Here is a 22,642-nt window from a genome sequence, read left to right as displayed (position 1 = left end):
AAGGACATTGGAAGTACTATGCCAAGAAACAGGAACAAAGATCCAATACGCTGTTTTTATGTTACACACTTAATGCAATGGTGCTTTTTGATAATGAGCTGTCACATGTGCTATCATGTTTTATCAAAGTAGAAGTAGAAAACACCAAGAATTGGCTAAGCATAGGTCAGAGGGACAGTGGTGGCTATTTATCTGGGACAGCCAATTGTTCCTGTACCAAAGAGCATGTCTTAATTTGGATTCCCTCAGGAGAAGATCCCAGGACAAATAGTTTAATTATTCTGTTTGTGAAAAAATTTCAGGAAGCAGGATGACAGAAGCCCAGTGAGTCAGGGAAGGAAGAAAATCCAATAAAAGTTGCAAGAGTGAGCCTATTTCCTTGGGGGTAGGTGCAGTGAGTAGACATTTATTGAGAATGTAGAATATAAAGGGTTACCAGACACTCAGTAATCAAATTGAATAATATTCTAATGAACTGTTTTCAGAGTTCAAATCAATGCAGAAAAATCTATAATAAAAAATTATCAAGATTTTAATAAGGACAGATTCTGTTACAGGCCTTATGAGAGCTTAAAGCAAAGAGTAAATAAGTAAAAATACATTGTCTGTATTTCTTAAAGGATAATTTTTCCAGAACATTAAATAGCAAAATATGTAAAGTGAAATTACATAATTTTAAATGTAAGCATTTTATTTATATAAAAAATTGATTTGTGCCAGAAGTTGTCACAAATACTCGGGAGGCTGAGGCAGGAGGATTGTGAGTGTATGCCTGTCCTGGGTTACATAATGAATTCAAGTCCAGCCTGAATTACATAGCCGGACCCTGTCTCCAAAAAACCAAGGGAGGGGAAATCAAACCAGATTTAATTGTAATTTTACTTTACTGGTCTTTTTAGAAGCAAACTCAATAATATATTCATTTTAATCATTAGCCTTTAAGAAATGCATAAAATTGATTAAATAGCAGCATAGATATATCTCCTTCTGACGCTGCACTGGATACTGCTGTGGTCTCAATCTGCTGAGGATACCCTGAAAATGGTTCCACTAAGATGTTAGGATGCTGAGGTATTTCTCCACCAACTTCTGCCCCTTCTTGGGTGAAGACTTTTCCTGCATTTGTTTACTCTGGTGCTTTCAGCATGCTCCTAGAAAAGGCCAAGACTTCCAAGAAAGGCACTACCATCATTTGCTAAAGGATTTTGATGAACATCCAAGGACCACAGGTTTTTCTGCTGTAGACGTGTGGAGCCCCATGGCTTTGGAGGTGTGGGATACACTTCAAGGCTCGTGGAAATACTTCTCTGGAGTCACCACGTATGGTGGGTTGGGCAGTGAAGAAAGCTGGAAGGAGCATGGCTGATTTAGAGACAACTGCAATAACTTGGTTGGGGGGTAAGGTGGGCTTGAGCAAGAAGTGCATCTAATGAAGTAAGAAAAAGAGAAGAGGAAAGAAAATCTTATAGGATAGGAATCACTGGGTCTTGGCAACAAGTAAATGTGTTGGACAAAAGGAGAGAAGCTGTACCGATGCTGTGATTTCCCTCAATGACTAAAAAACTGTTGATTTTGTTTTCAGAATTGAGAGATTGAAAGAAAGGGCAGATTTGTTGAGGAGAGAGATTTGTGTTTACAAACATGCTGAGGGCAGAGATCCAGGCTTGGCTCACAAATGCTTAGGCACAAGAGATGATTTTTGGATGTCCAGGAAATTGCAGGTCTCCTTTTGCCTAATTTGATGTTCACAAAAGATTTGTTAGCATTCATGGTCTTAAAGGAGCCTGGCATCCCCACCCCTTCCCCGCCTGACACATAGCAAGTGCAGCAGTGAGCCATGTAGTTGGGTGGACTGAAATGTTATGGTGTCCATATTGAGGAGTTAAGTGTTAGACACCATGGACAGTGGAGGGAGAGATGAAGTGGAAGCAGTGAGATTAGATCAGGTGGAGGCTGCTACAGGCATCTGGACGAGTGAGAATGGTTTGGACTGATTAATAGGTACAACACATCTCATGGGGCTGTTGGCCTCTGGAAATATTTGCATTATTGTGTTCTTGAGTCATCCAATTGGAGATAGCTTCTAGTCATTTAGAACTGCTTGATTTAATTCAGTAAAGTATTGGGGCCAAAAACCATCATTTGGGGAAGTTGCGTAATGCATGCACTTTCTACACGGAGTTGTGGTTGTGGTTGTGAATTGGGGTAGACTTTATGATATATCATAGACTATCAAGGACAACTGTAGAAGGTTGAATTTTGTCCTTAACCCTCATAAAATGATATTGTAATTCTAACCTACAGAATCTCCTAATGTGACTTTATATAGAAATAAGACCGTTGAAGAAATAATTAGTTAAGACGAAGTCTTAGAGTGGTGAACTAGACCCTAAATTCAATAGGACAAATGTCCATGCACAAAGAGGGAAAGGTAGACACAATACAGACACACAAAAGGATGACACCACCAACAACAGAAGCAGAAATTGGAATAATGCAGCTCTGAGGCAACACACACTGAGAATCAATGGCTTCTACAAGAAGCTAGGAGGCAAGGATGGATTCTACTCAGAGTTTTAGACTGAACCTGGTATCACCAGTCTTCTGATACCTTCATTTCAGACTTATTTCCTTCATAATTGTAAGACTTAAATTTTAGTTGTTTTCAGTCTCCCCATTTGCAATATTCTATTATGGTAACTCCAGGAAACTAGGACAAAAGTCTGGTTCTAGAGAGGAGCTGAAAAATAAATGAATATTTTCAAGAAGGACTGGCAAGAAATATAGAAAAACCATCTGGAATGTGTCGAGATTGGAATGGGGAAGAACATCATAAGAAAGAAAAGTTACTTTTTTTTTTTGGTACCGGGTATCGAACTCAAGACCTTGTGCTTGTGAGGCAGGCAGCAGAACCACTGAGCTAAATGCCCAGCCCACAAAAGTTACTTTTGGGAGGCTAAATATGTTTGAACAATAAAGGGGAAGGGTTGACTCAATGCTTTGCTCGTGGTATACTTTAGAGAAGACAGAGAACAGGGTAATTACATCATAGGCCAAGAAGGACAGGTAAGAAAGGGAAGCCCTTGTATAATGCCTGTTCTGAGATGTGTGGAGGGAAGAAGATATGGAACGAAAATACGATAAGGTGACAACTGAAAGCCCAAGAATCAGTTTTACTATTCTTTTTCAGTTTAACTATTCTTTTTCTTTTAAGGAAAATAGAAGATGCAGCTTTTTAACTAACAGCAAGTTTTTAGTTATACATGCTTAGAAATGGAGGGAAAAAGAAATGATCAAGGGAGGAGGGGGTGAAGGGCAAGCACGGACAAAGAGAAAAAAATGAGAACCAAGACCTGTCATGTAAAGGTACAGGATCCCAATGATGAATGTAATTGTACTGTATACCTAAAAATAAACTCAATGAGGGAAAAAAAGAGAAATGATCAAGATTGGAGGCTCCCACATAAGACTGAATGAGATAGGATCAATTTGCGAGTCAATTTGGAGTTGAAAAATAATGCTAGGCAGGAAGGCTGGCCTGGATTCTAGCATTCCAGCTTTGCCCCCTTCCCCACTATCTATCTCATCTAGAGTTAGTTGCTTAGTTTTTGAATCTCAAATTGACCAACTATAAACTATTGCATTGATTGTTGAACAGTTTTACGGCTCTATTTGGAAATGCAGCTGCTGTTGAAGTGAAGACTTCAAGAGATGCCGTAGAAAGAAGGAACAGCATCCCCATTAGAAGCAGCGCCACATGTGTGTGACACACTGGGCTGTTTGCAAACCGACTTGTCCTGTACTGCTGTGGGGAAGCCAGGGATGGAGCTCATCTCTGAATCCTACCTCCGCCCTTCCGATGTGCTTTCCCTGTGCTCTTTTTCCAAACTGCTCCTCTTCCTAACCTTCCTTATGCTTTGGGAAATCTTTCCTATTCAAGCAGAAGGGGAGGCCTTCCCCTAAAACTATGACCTCTGCTCTAGGTTTTCAATGAAGTAAAATACATTCATTTTTTAAAACTTCTACATTTTTGCTTTATCATCTCCCTGAAGCTTCAAATATATAATGAACGGCTGAGCGGATAAAGAGAACTGAAGGGTAAAAGGAATCATTTTTAAAATCTCTCTCTCTCTCTCTCTCTCTCTCTCTCTCTCTTCCTCCCTCCCCTCCCCCCTCCAAATACATTTATAGATTCCAGAAGCTATTTATGATGCAGCTGGTACTATAAACAGTGATTTATAAATAATTGATAAGGTTTTGGCTCCTTAAAGTGATTGAGTTCTACAGCTTAGCAGTCTCCAGACAGCCATGAAATCAGACCATTGCAGTTTCTGCACCTCTATTTTTCTGGGTCCCCCTGGAATCTACTAGGGTTTTAATAACAATAATTGCTGCTATTTGTTGTGCTTTGATGTTGTGAACTTCTTTGCCACTGGCTTTGGAAAGGTGGTAAAGCTTTGAGAGACTCCGTCACAGCAAAGTGACAAACCACCAAATTAACTATCAAGGAAGGCATGGGGAAGTGCATAGTGGGAAATGATTTTCTTCCGCATTGAAACAAGCAGGTAGACAGACCTAGGGATACCTGAATCTGCTATTAAAGTAGGTGTCACTTTCCGGTGGACAGTGGACAGCTGGAAAATTTTGGTTAAACTATTCTGTTAGTCAAGATATTAATAACTTTTGATGGCCAGCATCATGCTGCCACCAGGCAGAGCAAACAATGATACAGCACTGGTAGAGGAACTGTGAAGGGGCTGAGAGTTCCCTGCACTTACAAGCTAATGAGCTGCCCTGCCACAGTTCTGTGGATGCCAGCGGGAGATAGAAGACTTCTGTGTCAGAGACAAAGCACTTTATTACTGAGAACACAGTCAGCAGCACAAGCACCAAGCATACTTGTGTGTGTGTTTTTTATACTCAAGTCTCATAGGAGCTATACAGGAGGGTTCAAGTGGATGTTCATACACACAGTAGGTAGTATTACAGCTTATGAAATCTTCGTCATGCCTATTGGCCAGATATATCCACTCTTTGCTCAGAGGGAGATATCATTTTTCTTATTCTGGATAGTAAGGGGACCCTCCTTTCCCTCCAGAAGGAAACATTATCTCTGTTTTCCAAGAATATAAGCAAAGGTGTCATTTAACTTCAGTTGGAGACACTGTTATTTTCCTCTAAGATTGCTCAGTTTATAAATACCTTTGAAACAGTAATCTGGAGCAACTGGCAGTAGTATAGAAATTCAAGACTATAATTTTCTTTCAATGTGATATCTTTCATTAAATAGTGACAAGGTGAATCTTTGGTTGATCAATTCGTAGAATTTTTACTGCAGATGACTTAAGGACATGCCTAGAATTATTGGATTAACAGCAACTTTAAATTGGGGGTAGGCAGGTGAGACACATACACACACACACACACACACACACACATACATGCACACGCACACACGGGGGTGGGGGGCAAAGTGAGAGGAAGAGACACAGAGCCAGGAATAAGGGCAGAGACCCAGATGTAAAAATAGAAAATATGACAGATTCAGACAAGGACATAGAGATAAAGAAAGAGAAATAAAGAGAGAGAAATGTGCCCTCGGATGAACACATAAATGAGTCACATATAGACCCATAATTACCTGAATGAGGAGAGGGAACAATTGCGGAAAGGAAAAACAGAGAGACAGATATAAACTCACAAGGGGTGAGATAGAGTCAGAGAGGAAAAACAAAGCTAGACAGAGTAAACCAAGAAAGACAGTCAGACAGACAGATATAGCAATATAAAGAAAAAGAAAGAACATGGGTAAATGGACAGATGGAGAAAGATGAAGAGTGAGGAGTGATAGATCAGTGGGTAAATATATGGATAAAAGACGGGTAAATTTAACATGATAATAATGAGATTATGAGTTTGGGCTCTGAATTCGGGTCAAGTAGTTTTGTTTCTATCACTGTCTAATTGCCTTGCCTTGGACAAGATCCTTTTCTCAACTATCAAATGGGAATGATAACAGCAATATTGCCCTCAGAGGGTTGGCTGAAGCCTAAAAATAAATAATCCTCAAAAATGCTTAGCAAGTTGGCAGGCCCACGATTATAACATTATATAGAAAAATTACTTGTTACATCAGCCGAGATATCCTTTTCTATGAATCTTATAGATGTCAACATTGTCAGCGTTCACATTACATTTTTGTGTCCCATTGCAGCCAAAGCTAAATCTGGCAGATGTGCCAAAACTTGATAAAGGCAACACTTGCATTCAGCACTCAAATAGCAATTTTATGCAAACGGGATCTTCTTATTATGTTATCCTTCTGTAATCCATAATTACTGCTTCTGAATGAATCTGAGAGTTTCTTCATCTCTATGAAATGAGGTCACACTACTTAGACAGCAAATTAAAGGCAAATTGAGCAGATTATATGTATAAAATAAGAAACATGCAGCTTTGCCAGCCATTGACACAGTGCTAAATGAGTTGGTTTTCAATCCAAACCAAGTATTTATATAATTTGGTTCAGCATCCCAACATTCAAATGGAACCCACACTCTTCACAGACTTGTTACTCTTTTTTTCCTCTTTTCAGAGTTAGCATTTATGATGAGCAATTACTTCTCAAGTTCTATGATTCTAGTTTTATATCCAAGAGCATAATGTTTTATAGTTCATTCTTGCTTAAAAAAAAAAAACAAAGAAGGAAAAGGATGTTATTGGCTAAGTTATTCTGGTACATCACATTATGGTAAAACATTTCCAAGTTAAATGACATAAAAAGCACAACCAAAAGCACTTGGCTACATCAGAATGCAGCAAGGACTCTTTCTGGATTATTTCTTTAATTGTTCTTCATGCATCCAACCATTCACATTTCAAAGATAGCTAATATAATTTCTAGGACATGCTTAATTCAATTAGTTACTTACTTTTAATGAGGTGAGATGAATTAAAATTATACTGATTTAGGAACAGTATGTATTTTTAAAATGCTTCTTTGCCTTTTAATCCTAGTCGGCTTTCTGAGTAAACAATGGCACAGATGGTGTAATTTAAAGAGCAGCGTGACAATGCATGAGAAAATGTTTCAAAATACTGGCCTGTTCCTTTTTCCTTCAATATTTCTCTAGTCAGAAACTTCACTATTAGATAGTCTTTCATTTGGCTTAAATAACTCTCCTTTTATAGATTCTCTTTTAAGATATGCTTCTGAGTAGGAAAATTTCAGTTGCGCTTGGTGTAAATTTGCTTTATTTGGAACATTTTCTTTTCTAAGCATTTAGGTTCAGCAAACATTTTTTAACTTAACATGAGCGTGGACAGACAGCAGAGGTGGGGGATTGCTACTCATCCGTTCCTTCCTTCATTCATTTACTCAGTCATTCATTTACCAGTTATTTGTTGAATGCTTCCTGTGTGTCTGACACTGTTCTGTGCTACTGACTTATACAATTCGTCCTCATGGAACATGAAACTTACTGAGTGAGGTCACTGAGGTTTAAGTAATAGCAGAAAGCATAACTGAAGATCACAGTGACCTCAATGGGGAAGATATGAAGGTGTTACAGTGATTTGAAAAGGTTCTGGAAGAATGTAGAGACCACTAGAAGGCCCTTTTCTAGGGTCTCGCTGCTGTGCAGGACAGAAAGCTCATGTTTAAGGATTAGATGTTTTTTAATGAGTAACAGTTTTTTTGCACAGAAGTGAGTGACAACAGCCTAATGGTCCAGAGAGCTAAATACTAAGAATAAAATTTGCCTAGGAACTGGCTCCAGAATGATTTATGACTTTCTCTGCCCTAGGGAGCTGCTGCTGAGTTAAATAAGGTCTCCCTGCTCCCTTACGAAATACCAGCTTTCTTCATCAGCCTGTATACTATTGTTGTGAGGCTCTCATGGCACGTCCTACATGCAATACCTAGTAATGTACAAGTGTGGTCCCATGGTTTGTGTCTTCAGGAATTCCATTTCTTTAACCTCAAGACCTAACCTTAGTACATACTCAATAAATGACAAGTGTCTGAATGAATAATGGTTGTAACTCTCTGAATGGAACAGTATTATTTCTATTTGTTAAATAAGGAAACAGAGTCAGAGTGCTTTAATGATTTATCTAGTGTCATACATCTAATACATAGACCTTGACCATAGTCATAATACATAGATCCTTTAGTATAAACATTTGTTAGAAACTTCCCATCTCATAAAACAAGTCATGAGGACAATATGCTTGTATCACTTGTAATTATTTTTTAAGATGACTCTAAATACGCATGTGATTTGTATACAGAGTTACAAGAAAGGTACAGATTAGATTTTGATACAGCAACCAACAAACCTCAAATATGAATGGTTTAAAGCAAAAATCATTTGTTTCTCAGACATGTCATCTACCTCTGAAGATTAGGAAGAGTTTTGTTCAGTGCTGTGAAACATCGAACAACCACCACAGCAAACACTGATCTCATCCCACCAAAGGGAAAATCTAGCAGGAGAATGTTCCACAATTAAATACTCTAGCCTGGAAGTAACATTGGGAGCACTTTAGCTCCCAACTCATTGGATAGAATTACAGCTTTATCCTGTCTGCTAGAAGATGCAGACAGAAATACTTGGCAAGCACTAATGACTCCAGAGATACCATGATTTATATTCCCATCATTTATCAATCAATTATTTATTTGTTTGTTACTTGTTACATGCAAAGTGGTTATAGTAGTAATACAGTTATTAATGCACAACAATCAGAGAATTTCTATTAAAAATAAGATGACAATTGTGTACATTTCCTAAAGAAAGTAAAAAAGACATCCAGGAAAGTATCTGAAGAAGATCAAATGAATGAGTAACTGAGAAAGCTGATGGCAGGGTGTATGTACCTAGTTTTTTTGAAGAACCAATAGAAGGTCTATGTGAACAGCCATGTGAGTGAGGTGAAACAGACCAAAGAGGGAGATCAGGTTGAAAGCAGTGAAACATTTTGATGCTTAACTATGAATAATGTAAACATCCTTTGGAGTGTTTCCAGAAAAAAGAAAGCTGTATACCATTATACTTTTTGCTGGATCACTCTGAATATTACATTGGTATTGACTGGAATAGGGCAGAGAGCATCAAAATATTAAAGGTGAGGACAGTGGTGCTTATTCAAGGATTGGAGGGTCAGTGTGGTGGTAAACTGTTGAATTGATTAGATCTGAGAAAGGCTTTGAAGTAGAGTCAATCAGGTTCGCTAACAGATCAAATTTTCAGTCTGGGAGAGAGTGGTGTTAGGAAGACTCCAGCGACTTAACCTCTTCACCTGGGAAGAAGGAGTTGCAATTTCCTGAGACAACTTTTATGAGCAGCAGTTGAGAAAGGGAGACTCAGAATTTATTCTGACACCTGTTATATTTTTAAGGTACCTGCTATTTATGCACATACAAAGGTCAATCAGGCTGTCGAATAAGTGGAATGAGTAGAGAAAAGGGCAAAGTGGAGGATATCAATTTGGAAGCCATGGCAATTTTGTAGGCTTGTATGTATGCATGCATAAGTTTTTTAAGGACATGAGACCCAATGAGATCACCAAGGAAGTGAGTTTAGATTAAAGAAAAATAGGTATCAAAAGCCAAAGCCTCAACCCTGGAGCACTATTTTCCCATCTGCAGGAAGAATGTGAAGAACCAGCAACAGAGATTTAGAATCAATGGCAAGAGTATAGAAGATAAAGATGTAAGTATAATGTGATAGAAATCAGGGGAAGAAGTCTTTTAAAGGAGGAAGGATTTCCAACTCTGTCTGATACTGACAGTTCCAGTGAGATAAAGACAGATAATTGTTTCCTTGAGCAACACAGAAGCCACAAATGATCTTGTGAGAAGTCGGAATGATGGGAGAAAAACTTTGCCAGAATAGGTTCAACAGAGAATGAGGTAGGAGAAATTGATGATAGCAAACACAGATCACTCTTTCAAATTGTTCTATGAAAGGAAAGTCTTCATGATTGTTTTCTAGAGATTGACAGGGATATGATAGGAGATCATTTTCTTTATAGATGGAAAAACATCATCATAAGACCCATTAGAACAAATAAATACATTGCTGTGCCAGAGGGGAATGTTTCTGGAATGATGGCATCGTGTGGTGAAAATGGCTACTTCTATGTAGAAAGAAAAGGATGTGATTTATCTTGGATCATTGATCTTTCATTCATTTGATCAAGAAGACAAACAGCAAATAGGTGGAAGATACACTGGTGGGACTGGTGAAGTCCCTTCTGGTGCTTCTATTCTCTCACTGAGGAAGGAGCATATGTCTGTTGTCTAAAATCAATTCTTTCACTTCCCACTGAAATAGCCTAAAGCAAGCACCTTCTTAAAGTTGCACTGGAGTTGCAGTGCCAAATAAAACATTATGTGTTTGAAATATTACATGAAGACAGAAATACATGGCCCCATAGAGACTGTCAAGGACATCCATAGATAGGACACCGTAACAACCACCTGCAGATGCTTTTATGACTGTAGACAACTGAGATTGTTTATTATGGTCCTCATTTTTTGCAGAAGCTCTTTCACTCTGTAGTCACTTAGTATTCCCATTTTAATTCTTCTGCTGTTCCAGTCTGTGGCTATAAAAAGAAAGTTTCTTTGCTTGCAGAAACCAGTTAGGCTTCTGCGGGAAACAATGAAGGTTGCTTCACAAGCCAATATGGTCCCATTCCCTTCTGGAGAGATGTGGAATTCGGTGTATTGTTGAGAATATGTGCGATGTGATCAAATTATATGGTAAATGTATAATTTTTAAAAAATTTATTAAAGTTAAAGATGCATTGACCTTAATTCCCCTCAAAATACTATCTCTTGCTTCTAACACACTCATCCCATCCTTATTGCCACCTATTGAAGGAGAATGTTTTTGCCAAGTCCTATCTAATAGAAGGGCAGGCTCCTAAAAATATTATATTGTGTCCCCAGCCCTTCATTCGCAAACAGTGTTAACTTCTGGCTCTTTCAAAGTCAAAATTAGCAGGAAAGGTAACCATTTTGAAACAATTTAGGATATGAAGGCAGCCAGGACAGTGGAACTAAAGACAGTCACAAAAGGAGACTTCCAGAAGTGCTTCAGAAGTTCACAATAGCAATGGGATAAGTGTGTTTGAAGCAAGAGGAAGTATTTGAGGATGATTAATGGCAACTTTTCTTTTACCGTAATAATTTTTTAAAAAATTTAAACATTAACCATACAGTCTGATCATACCTTATACATCAGATCGCCATCAGCTCCTTTCTTGTGGCTTTGTATTACCTTTGTATCTTGATATGAAGATCTGTTTGTCTTCAGTTAGCTCAGATACCAACATTTTGAGAGATCTATTTTTGTAAAACAATTATTAAAAATCAACAATCAAGTGATATAACCTTCCTTATTGTCATATCACTGAGAACAAGGACTGTCCTTTTGTTTTTGACATTCATGGAAGGCCCACCTTATAGAGAAGAGGTGCTTAATAAATTAATGCATAGGTAACTTTTTAATTTCCCCCAGGCATAATTAAAATTTGGTTAAGAAATAACTAAAAGAGCAAAACCTCAAAGGTTAACCGCAAATCTATTTAAAACAATAGCAAATGTTAACTTATTATGAACAAAAAACTTTTAATTTAGAAGTCTAGGTTGTAATGTTGTAATTATTTTTATGACAGTTTATGTTTCATTTTACCTTCTTCATCCCTGCCTCCAAATGATAGATTTGTATTTTAAAACAGTCGATGAGTGCTGTACGGCGGCCTTTCTTTGTCCCTCTTCTTCCCTTTATGGTTTTGGAGTTGGAAGCACACAGCCACTGGGTTTTAGCAAGTTGTCTGAGAAATGGCAGTGGTCAGATAATTAGTGGCTGTCAAATAGTTCTCTGCATCCTTAGTGTATAAGAAATACTAAGAAGTGGGGCAAGTCTCTGGGAAGACACACATTTGTAAGACTTAGTAAGGTTTTGGTTATCTGTATTTTCTTCACTGTTCTGTTGCTAAAAGCTAATTCAGTCTCTGTAACAGCTTTTGTGACTCAGCAAAGCACTTTACTGAATCAATTTAAAGCAACAACCATTTAGTTAGATCATGATTCTGCATGTTAGCTAGGTTCAGCTAGGTGACTCTTCTGGTCCTTTTTGTGAGTGTGTATTTCTCTGCGCTAGGAAGCCAGCTTGGTTAGGGCTGACAATTTCAAAATGGGCTTTACTAGGATAGCCCATTTCTGTTCCATGTGTTTGTTATATCCAGCCAGGAAAAAGTGGAAATATATTAGCCACTTCTTCTGATGCTAGGACAAAATACTTAGCTAACTGGCTTCAAGACAGGGCCATCATGGCAGAAGGGCATTGTGAAGTGAAGCTGCTTACTTCAGGATGACAAAGAAAGAGAGGTCAGGGGGCCAGGAAGCCTATGGAATCCTCGAAAATCAGGCCTTCATGATACACTTCCTCCAACTAGGCCACAACTCTTAATAACCCATTAAACTATGAACTTATCAATGGGTTAACTCATGCAGTTGGTGGCCTCACAATCCAATCTCCTCTCTAGGAGTCTCTTAGTCCAGTCAAATTGGCAATGAATATTATCAGATATAAGAACCATGAATATCTGTTTGGCCAACACTAAGATCTCACATTTTATCAACTCTACCACAGTCTGTTAATAAAATAAAATCCTAGAGCACTAAGATTCAAGGAAGAGAAATTAGAGTTCACGTCTTGATGAATGAATGTGGAATATTTCAATATCATCTTGCTTAAAATGTAATTAAAGTTAAAATAATTTATTTTAAAAACTAAATGCACAGAAAATAAGCCCATGAGTTGACTCTCCAGCTGGTGAGAAACCTAAACTTATGTTGACTTCCTGTTGCCAACAGTTTTTTCTATACTGGATAAATCCACTGCTTCTTGGAGAGTGAGGATGGGTTATTGCTTCAGAGATGAGAGCTCTTTCTGGTGAAGTTTGCTACCAGTTTGGAGGCAATACAAACTAGAGTGTGGAAAGCCAACATGATCAATAGCTGTACAAAAGACCTGTAGAGGAATCATGTATTTCTTTATCCATCAATATCCTTTTCTCCTTTGGACATATCCAAATCATTACTTCTTTGTCTTCTGAAAACTTGGATATAGTTATAACTATGGTACTGGCTAAAAACTACAGTGTTTAAGACAAATGCCCAATTGCCCATCAACTGGAGACTGGATAAAGAAGATGCTTTTTTTTGTTGTTATAAAATGGAAAACTCCTCAGCCATAAAGAACAAGAAACTAGAGAGATTTATAGCTAAGTGGATGCACACTGATGCCACACTCTCAAGTGAAATTAATGTCACACATGTGTAAATACAAAGTGGTCTCTCTGGTGTGAAAAAGTAAAAGTGTAAGTAATGATTAAAATGTATAATTGATATTGTGTAATAGGAAGAAAAGTCTAAAAGAGTAGGGGAAGAGAGAGGGGTAAGGGAAAGGTAAAAAAGGAAAAGAAAAAATATGCGAAAAGGAAAAACATGGAAACAATGCCTTTGTGAACAGGGAAGGGTGAAGGGGCTGAGGGGAGGACTGAGGAATGGGGAAAAATAAGAACGTGATAAGTCATGTAGAGGTACAAGATCCCAATGATGAATGTAACTGTATTGTATACCTAAAATGTACCAATAAACTTAATAAAGTTAAAAAATGCTAAGGGCATATCCACTTATTATCACTGTCTTCCACAGACAAAGACATAAATTTATATTGGTAGAAGAACAGACTCAGGTGCTCATGCATTTGAACAGAGTACTATACTTAGATCCTCAAGTTATTATGCTCTATTTTCCCCCTAAGAGTACAATTATCTCTTATCAATCAAAAAATTAAAATGAACAGAATACTATACAAAGAATTTTCCACTTACATTAAAAAAGTATAATTTTGGAGAAAATAGCTATAGTTTGTCCAGGGCTGATAGCAATAACATCCTATTTGGATGTTTTGGACTTCGTGGTCTTTCTTCTGTCCAGTTTTATTTGATTATTCCATTTTTGCAACCTAGATTTTCTAGGATTCTCAACAGTTCTTGGAGTTATTTGATAATAAAATCTCTCTAGCTAATAACTTCTTTGCCTTAGTCTGTTTTTGTTGCTATAACAAAAACCACAGTATAGTTAATTTGTATGAAGAAATAAGTTTATTAAGCTCATGGTTCTGGAATTTGGAGTTCAAAATCAGGCAGCTTTATTTGCCAAGCACCTTGTGTTGCATCATGACACAGTGGAGAAGCAAAAATAAGCAAGATCTTGCAGAAAAACAAAACACGCGGGGCATCCTTGCTTCTTAACAACTTGCTCCTGCTGTAACTTATCCAGTTTTGTGAAAACAGTGATAATCCCTCAATATGATGTAGTAGTTTCTTAAAGCCCTACCTTCCAACATTGCTGAATGGCAATCACATTTGACTGTTTCAGAAGAGCAGATGAGCCAAAATCAAACCATAGCAATCCCCTTTGTTCACAAAGACCTCTTCACCTAAGTTAACCAAAACCATTTGGGTTGCATATATTTTTGAAAAACATATAGTAAGTGTAGAAATCATAGAAGTTCAGCATGCTATTTCAACACATGCACCCAATGTGTACTGATCAAATGAGGATATTTAGCATTTCCCTCACCTTATCATTCCTTCACATTTGGAGCCTTCAATCTCTCTCTTATAGATACAATAGCATAGATAGTAGGTTATTGTGAACTATAGTCACCCTTTTGGCTGTGGAACACCAGAACTTACATCTTTCTGTGTTTTAGTATCATTGTCCAACCTCCCTTAATCCACATCCTTTTCCTGACTCTGGCAATCAGTTTTCTACACTTACGTTAATTTTGTTTTTAACCTCTCACATATGGTAGAGAACATGCATTTGTCTTTCTGTTTTTGTTTTACTTCAGTTATAATATCCTTCAATGCCATCCCTTTTGCTACAACTGACAGAATATCATCATTCCTTACGGCAGAATAGTCTACCATAATTATATAATATACCACATCTTCTTTATCCATTCATTGAGATGAGGCCCTCATTTGAGTCTGTTTCTTGACTTTGAGAATAGTAGTACATGTGTGTGGAGATACCTCTTTGGCATTACTGATTTTCTTTTTTGCTGTTGTTGTTTATACCAAGAAATGGGCTAGCTGGATCATATGGTAGATTTCTTTTCAGCTTTTTGAGGAACTTCCACACTATTTTCTATAAAGGCTACACTAATTTACACTACCATCAAATGAGGTACAAAAATCCCATTTCTTCTGCATTCTAACCAGCATTAATTATTTTATGTTTGTCAGATAATAGCCATTCTAACTGGGATAAGTTGATATTGCATTGTAATATTGGCTTCCATTTCCCTGGTTGCAATTTTTTTTCATTGAGTTTATTGGTACATTTTAGGTATGCAGTACAGTTGCATTCATCATTGGGATCTTGTACCTTTACATGACAGGTCTTGGTTCTCATTTTTTTCCCCATACCCCTTCCCTCCTTTCACCCCTCCACCCTTCCCTATTTACAAAAACTTTGTTTCCATTTTTTCATTTTCTCATACTTCCCTGGTTGCAAATTATACGGAGCACTTTTTCATATATTTGTTGGCAGTTTGTATTGTTAGTTTTTGAAAAATATCTATTCAGGCCATTTGCTCTTTTCATTTTTTGTTATTTTGTTTTGATGTATTGAGAATCAAACTCAGGACCTCATATATACCAGGCAATTGTTTTACTGCCTATCTATACCCATAGATCCTCATTTACTAATTTTTAAAGTTGTATTAGTTAGTTTTCTGTTAAGTGTGTGTGTGTGTGTGTGTGTGTGTGTGAGAGAGAGAGAGAGAGAGAGAGAGAGAGAGAGAGAGAGAGAGAGGGAGAGAGAGAGAGAGACCAGGGGTTTAACCTAGGAGTGCTCTACCAGTCCAGCTCTTTTTATTGTTTTTTTGCTTTTTTTTTAATGTGGAGTCTCACTAAGTTTCATAGGTGCTCCTCAAAATTACAATCTTCCTACCTCAGCCTTCTGAGTACCTGGTATCATAGGTGTGTACTACTGTGCCTTGGTAGCATTAAATCTTGCTATGTGCCCTGACCTCCACCTTTCAGCTCTCTCACCTGGAAATCCAGAAGTGTGTAATAGATTTCTAACAAATATCCTTCTGGCATAAATGTTTCCTGACTGTAAGTCTAAGAGGCTCAATTGCAAGGGACAGAACATCGCCATGTTGCTAAAAGCCAGGTGTCCAGCAGTGGGAAAGAGCAGTCAGGAGCAATGTGAACGACTGCTGAGAAGTGATGATGGTGGAGTTCATAGAGCTTCTCTAGAGTGAAACCAGCACAATATGCTGCCTCCAGCATGGCTCACTTGAGTCCCCTGTCTAAGAATCAGAGGAAGATGAAGTGGAGTTGGAACTTAGTTATGTGCCTCCAAAGTTCACATGATCAAATCCTAACCCCTAATGTGATGGGATTTGACCATATGCGATGGAGCTTTTAGAGAGGTTATTTAAGCACAAAAGTAGATCCCTCCTGTGTAAGGGAGAAAGGGAGAGAGCTTGTTCTCTTTCTCATATGTGCTCTCTCTCTCTCTCTCTCTCTCTCTCTCTCTCTCTTTCTGCCATTTGAGCACACAAGCAAGAATACAGCAAAATGGAGGCCCTTCCAGAACTCAATCATCTGGGACTCTGATTTTGGATCTTCCAGTCTCTAAGAACATGCAAAAATAGGATGTCCTGTTATATAGCAACCTAACATGATTAAGACAGGGCCATTTAGGGCTCTGTAATCACCAGCATTTTATTGATCTGCAGAGTTGTTCTTATGGAATGCCAACCAGACCCCCTCTTCACAGAAACCTCTCCAACGCTAGCCATCAGGAATTTCAGCTGCTGACTGTCACAGCAGGAATCCTTCCTAGAAATTTCCCTTGGCCTCAGGAGGCCACCCTCATCAAGTTTATGTCCCCATCTTCAGTCATGACTCAATTAACGTAGTGTGATTCTTTCTATCTCTTTAATACAGGAACTTGAGGGCCTGACAGTTTTGCTTCAATTGGGGGAAGGGGGAGGGCTATCTCAGCCCTACAGCGAAGCTTGATGAGACCTGCACTGCGGCTGCTTGGGGCTTCTGCCTTTTCCTCTGCCCATCTCCTTACAGCTGAGCTTCTCAAGAAGATGGTCCAGAAACCCCGGAGTGAAAACCAGCCTTGGCTTAGAACCTATTTGCATGAGACGTGAATGAAGATAGTCTGAGACATGAATCTAAATAAAATGTCTGTGCCAAGAGCATGAAGTCTCCAGGCAAATTCTAGAGTCTCCGTTTGTAGGCCCCGTTCTGTCCCCCGGTTTCCTTCCCTGCTGACATGGTACAGCCCTGACACAAGGGTGAGGAGAGTTCTGGAAGTGAGGACGACAGAGGCTGTGAGGCAGCCCCACTGCTTTCTTATCTGCTGCTGCTCCTGCTCTTGTATTCCCTCCCCCTCTGCCTTCTGTTAATGCAAATTCAAGATCTTAAAATAGATTTTTCTTCTTTGCAAGGCAATGTGTAACACACTTCATCATTTTCTTTTTTCACAAGGTTTTGGCTTTCTCTAACTAGAATTTACTTATGTTTTAAGAAAAAAATGCATGCATGTGTGTGTGTGTGTGTGTGTGTGTGTGTGTGTGCCTGTGTGTGATAGTTTGTATATCTTGACATTGTATAGAAGGGTCTTTGTCTTCTTGCCAGTTGGAACTCAGAGAATCAGGCAGACAAAGTTTGCAGTATGTTTAGGCTTCCTGTTTCCTTCTTGGCCCCAAGCTCCTGCCACCTTATGAATTCACCAGGTACTTCTGAGGCCAAGGTTCCCCCTCCCATAGGATTTTGACACTCTCTGAATCTATGAACACCTTTTTCTCAAATGCTACAATACTCTGTATGGTTCTAGAGACCTGATTTCCTGGCTATAGGCTGATAGCCTGTCTCCTACCCCAGACTGCTATGACGGTGAGATTTTCCCTATGGAGATCCTGCCAGCAAGCCATTTCACTGGCGATAGAACTTGGGAGGCTGGTGATTCATGTTATGGAAAAGAAAGTGTGTGATGCCTGTCCTCATGATGAGCCAAACACCCTCTGAGTAGGACGATAGAAGACACACATTCACAGTCCATTTTCAGTCTTTCATGGACGACTGCACAGCTGGCAGTTCTATGGTTTCACTTCTTTCATTAAGAGTCTATTTCTGGCCTCACATATTCAGCATCCTCATTCAAGGTGCAGTGTGGTTACACAAGAGTGGTGTTCCTGAAAAAGGGCTTATGCATCCATTTTTCCTGTGACCCTGATAGCCCCCAAAAGATCTCTGTCCTCCAAAGCGTTTAGGAAACAAGCTTCTTCCCAGGCCTGCAGTTTCTGTGCCTTCCTCAAGTCAGCATGACCCCCTTGCTTCTCTCTTGTGGCTGTTTAAGCAGAGCAGCCTAGCACTTCCTGTCTGAATGAAAAGTGTGATTCTCCAGCTTCTAGGAGAAATCTACTGCCCTATGGAGGAGGAGGGCAGACCTGCCATTTTTCTATATTCTTTTCCCAGTATTTCGCTTAGGACATCTTGTACTTGTTTCCCTTCCCAACTCTCCTGTAGAAGAAAGTGATGGTAAGGACATGGTTTCAGCTATCTGCTGTCTCTGTTTCCTTGGGAGAAAATAGCTTTGCTTTCTTCCTAGGATTTTGGAACACAAGAAAGCTTCATCTCCATGCCTGACCCCTTCCTTCAGTAAATAAAGCCTTCTAAAATTCTCCTTCCACATTTTTTGTCTCCATGAGCATAGTATTTCTATTGAAGTTCAAATAGTTTAAAAAGATGGATGGATGATGAGCCCAAGTGAACATCCATTTCAAAGAGTTTTTACCTAATACTAAAGTCAGGACAAGTTTTTTACATTCATCCTTTTGCCTTTTCTCTACCTAGCAGAATCCCTAGGACAAGGTGTCCATTCATTAAGTTGATTGAATAGCCCTACATGAAATTATTTCCTAAAGTAAGGTATCTTTTCAACAGAAATTATAACTCTATTTCAAATGCAATTAAAATGTATGTTTCATGTTTGGGGATTTGCTTAAGCACAATAAGATGGAATGGCCTTAATCACTTAGAGAAAACTGTAACTTGGATCTTTTCACAGGTGTGTTGGCTTTGGATTTCTCTCCAGAGAAACGGTGCTTTTCTTGGCAAGCAACAGTGGATAAGGGGCACAGATCTGTCCTTGTGTCATAGATAACACTTGTAAGAGGCATATCCTGACCTCTAGGAAGAATGCCAGAATCCTCATTCTTCCTGGTTTTAAAAATTTATGATCTGATTTTTATTTTAATTTTATTTCCAGGGCCAATGCTCCTGGGTCAGTATGCTAATTCAAAAACCACTTGCATATATTTGCATATTGTGCACATTCTTGACTCCATAGAGGCAGGATTAAAATTAAAAAGACTTTCAATTATCTTGTATGGTTTTAAAATTCTACAGAAAGCTCCATCCTCTTCCATTGTTTCAAGGTCTTTGAAATTGCAAAAAGATAATGGGGTTTAATAAGTATCAGACTAATTTAGTCAATATAAATGAACAATGCACTTTTTTGACATGGATTATTTAATTTATAGGGACCAAATAATTTTCATTCTTTATCTACTGTCCACATACCAAATGGGTAGCTGAGTTAAGGCACCAGACATTTCTAAGGGAAAAAAATGTAAAATCTTATTTATTCCACTAGAATTAGCATTCTATTCAAGTATAAATATAACTAATTATAACAGTATTAGTAGTATCTAGGGTTTTTACATCAATAGGAATCACAGTTAAATTACTAGCATGATACTAGTCCAGATATCTTAAAATTGTGTTTATTCTAATTACTATTTTTTAATTATTAGACTTTTCACTACTTCTTATTTAATATGATAATCAAGTAGCACAAACATTACTGCATCACAAATACGTTGTTAGTATTTAGATGATTAAATATCACTAAAATTCAGATTTTTCTTTGCAACCCTGTTAATTTCACTTTATGCATTCAAAAATGGTAGCCTGAGGAAGGGTCCATTAGCTCATCAGTCTGCAGCAGGGTCCAAGTATAGGAAAATCTTAGAACGTGAACTTCACCTATGATTTATTGCACCCCAACTTTTTTTCTTATGCTTTTTTCTCTTGTCTTTCTTTTCTGTTTTTCATGGTTCATTTCAGCATAGCCAATGTCTGCTCACCTCTTTCTGATGAAGATGTCAATTATCTGCTGAACAGCTCCTGTCCCCAGTATGCCCTGTGACATTTGAAACTCATCAAACTATTCCTTATGAGAAAGAAACTCACTTAGCCATGCCTTGATCTTTTGAAAGAAGTCATTTTATTTGAGAATAAAGGTAGGCTTTAAAAAATATGTATTAGCTGAGGTCTAATTACCACCTAAGCTTCTTAAAAGGATTTACAGAGGCCCAAAGAGAAGGCTTGTGTAAATCCCAAATCTTTAGGGCGGGTTCTAAATATAGAACCACCTTTATTCTTCCATTAGGACAGAAGCCTGTATAAATAATGGTTGCCATCTACTGATGAAACAGAAATTGGAATCATTCTAATCTTACTGTATTTGCTGCTTACGGGGGCAAAGCTGGGGGCAAGGGCCCGTGAGACACACTGTGGTGTTTAGAAGGGCACTTGTCCTACTTAGGGTGGAAATGTAACAAACAGGGGGTTGGACATATTCGATTCATTCATGGAGGTTTAATGGGATTGGGTTCGTAGCTTCTCCAGTTTCAATTCAGTTTTATTACTGCCGCAGTGACAGTTCAAATTGTAGTCTAAATATGATTTGCTGAGGAGGAAAACATTGAATCACCTTTTTTGGGTGCCCACACTATTGTGAGCGATAGGGGGCTCTTCCCTTGCTGGGAGTGTGTGGGTGCTGTCACACTATTCAAGTCCGCCAGCTGTCAGATCGGAGCCCAGTTCTCCCGCAGTATTGTGTCATGTGAAACCCACTGTCTTAGCTGCTGAATCATCACAGTGCAGGAAGAGCCAAATCCATTGAAAAATCAGCCTCTGGGCTCTTGAATATTTACCCAGCATATTTTGAGAAGCAGACCAGAGCCAAGTACAAGTGTAGGCCTTCGGCACAGCCGTCAAGCACACAACATCTGCTGCTGAGAACTCCACCTCTGCTTTTCAAGGTCTCAAAACTTTTAGCTTCCCTTTTCCTCAAGCATTCTATTCCTGTCCACCCTAAGAGCTGACATACTTGCTCACAATGAGCTAACAGAAAATGTGCCCTTCACATGATATCTGCTGATAAGGAGTTATTTTAAGGATTGAATTCTTTTTTTTTTCTTTTTTTCTTTTTTTTTTAGGATTAAATTCTTAAAAGCGAGCTGCCAACAGTAAGTTAGAACCACTGGCTGACACCTAGGAATTGTTCTTGCAAGCCCCTTTCTCTCACTCCAATATCAAGTCACAAAGTGCTGTCTACATCATCCTCTAAGCTTCTGACAAAAGCACATCATCTTCATACCATTTCCTAGCATGCACAAGTTACCACTGCGTTCCCTCAAGCTCTGTGCTCTCCAAGATGGCAGCCACTAGCTATATGTGGCTGCTAAAAGTAAATAAATTATAATTAAATCCAATTTCAAATACATTTCTCAGTAGTATTAGCCAGATTTCAACAGCCATATGTGGTTATATTCTCCTACATTAAACAGATCAGATATGGAATGTTCCCTCCCTCATGGAATGTTTTGTTGTACAATGGAGGGCTGATATGACAATGGCCTCTTCATAGCTCACTGGGCAAAGACAGTCTCACAGCCTGTTTTCTGGATCTCTTTTCACTTTGCTGCCTAATTGTTCTTTTCAACATTAAGGTTAGATCCCGACCTGTAAAGGTGTCTGCATTATTGTAGGGTAACAGAATTCCAGCCCAATTCTAGTCCACTCTACCCTGGCTCTCTGCCTCCATCGGTTTGTCTGTGCTCACTTCTGTCTTGGATGTCTCTGAAGCTTGCACCTTACTTCTATTCTCTAAGTAGCTACAATATTTGCAAATGTTCCTCTGGGAAATACAATTTATATTTGTTAAATGAAAGCATCACCATGAAAACGTTGCCATACACTATGGCACCTAGGTAGAATCTCTTCAAAAACCATAGGGGGAAAAATCATTTCCCTAGGGCTGGTTTAGAACTAGAACATTTGTTAGACTGGAAAGAAAACATGGGAAGACCTTGAGCAGAAAGCCTGCCCTGTCTGTGATCCTGGTGCAATGCTCTGGTCTCTTGTGGCTTCACTTGCAGGAGAAATGTGGTGTAAGAGGCAGTATCATAAGGCACCTCCCAGAATGGCTACTTTCTGGTAGACAGGGCCTGCAAATCTCTTCAGATTACTGACTACAATGAGATGAAATTCCCATGATTAGGCTGCATTACATGGCAAGAGTGAAATATTGCAGATATGAAAAGGTTGCTAATCAACTGACTTTGAGTTAATCGAAAGGAAGATTATACATTGGGGAAAGAGTGGCTTAATCAGTTGAGTTTAACAGAGAATTGCTTGTGCCCAGAAAAAACGAGTAAATTCAGTTTTT

General features: G+C 38.6%; 1 long non-coding RNA gene across 1 annotated transcript in view; it reads left to right on the top strand.

Moving 5' to 3' along the window:
* The window catches only part of LOC104869071, a 133,277-nt gene that overhangs the window by 76,656 nt on the left and 33,979 nt on the right, over window positions 1–22,642 (top strand). The window lies entirely within an intron of this gene.

Source organism: Fukomys damarensis, unplaced genomic scaffold (assembly GCF_012274545.1).
Source record: "Fukomys damarensis isolate Sample0158 unplaced genomic scaffold, DMR_v1.0_HiC HiC_scaffold_7, whole genome shotgun sequence".
Taxonomy (NCBI): Eukaryota; Metazoa; Chordata; class Mammalia; order Rodentia; family Bathyergidae; genus Fukomys; species Fukomys damarensis.
The sequence above is the reverse complement of the archived record's forward strand: the minus strand, read 5'-3'. Positions and strand labels throughout refer to the sequence as shown.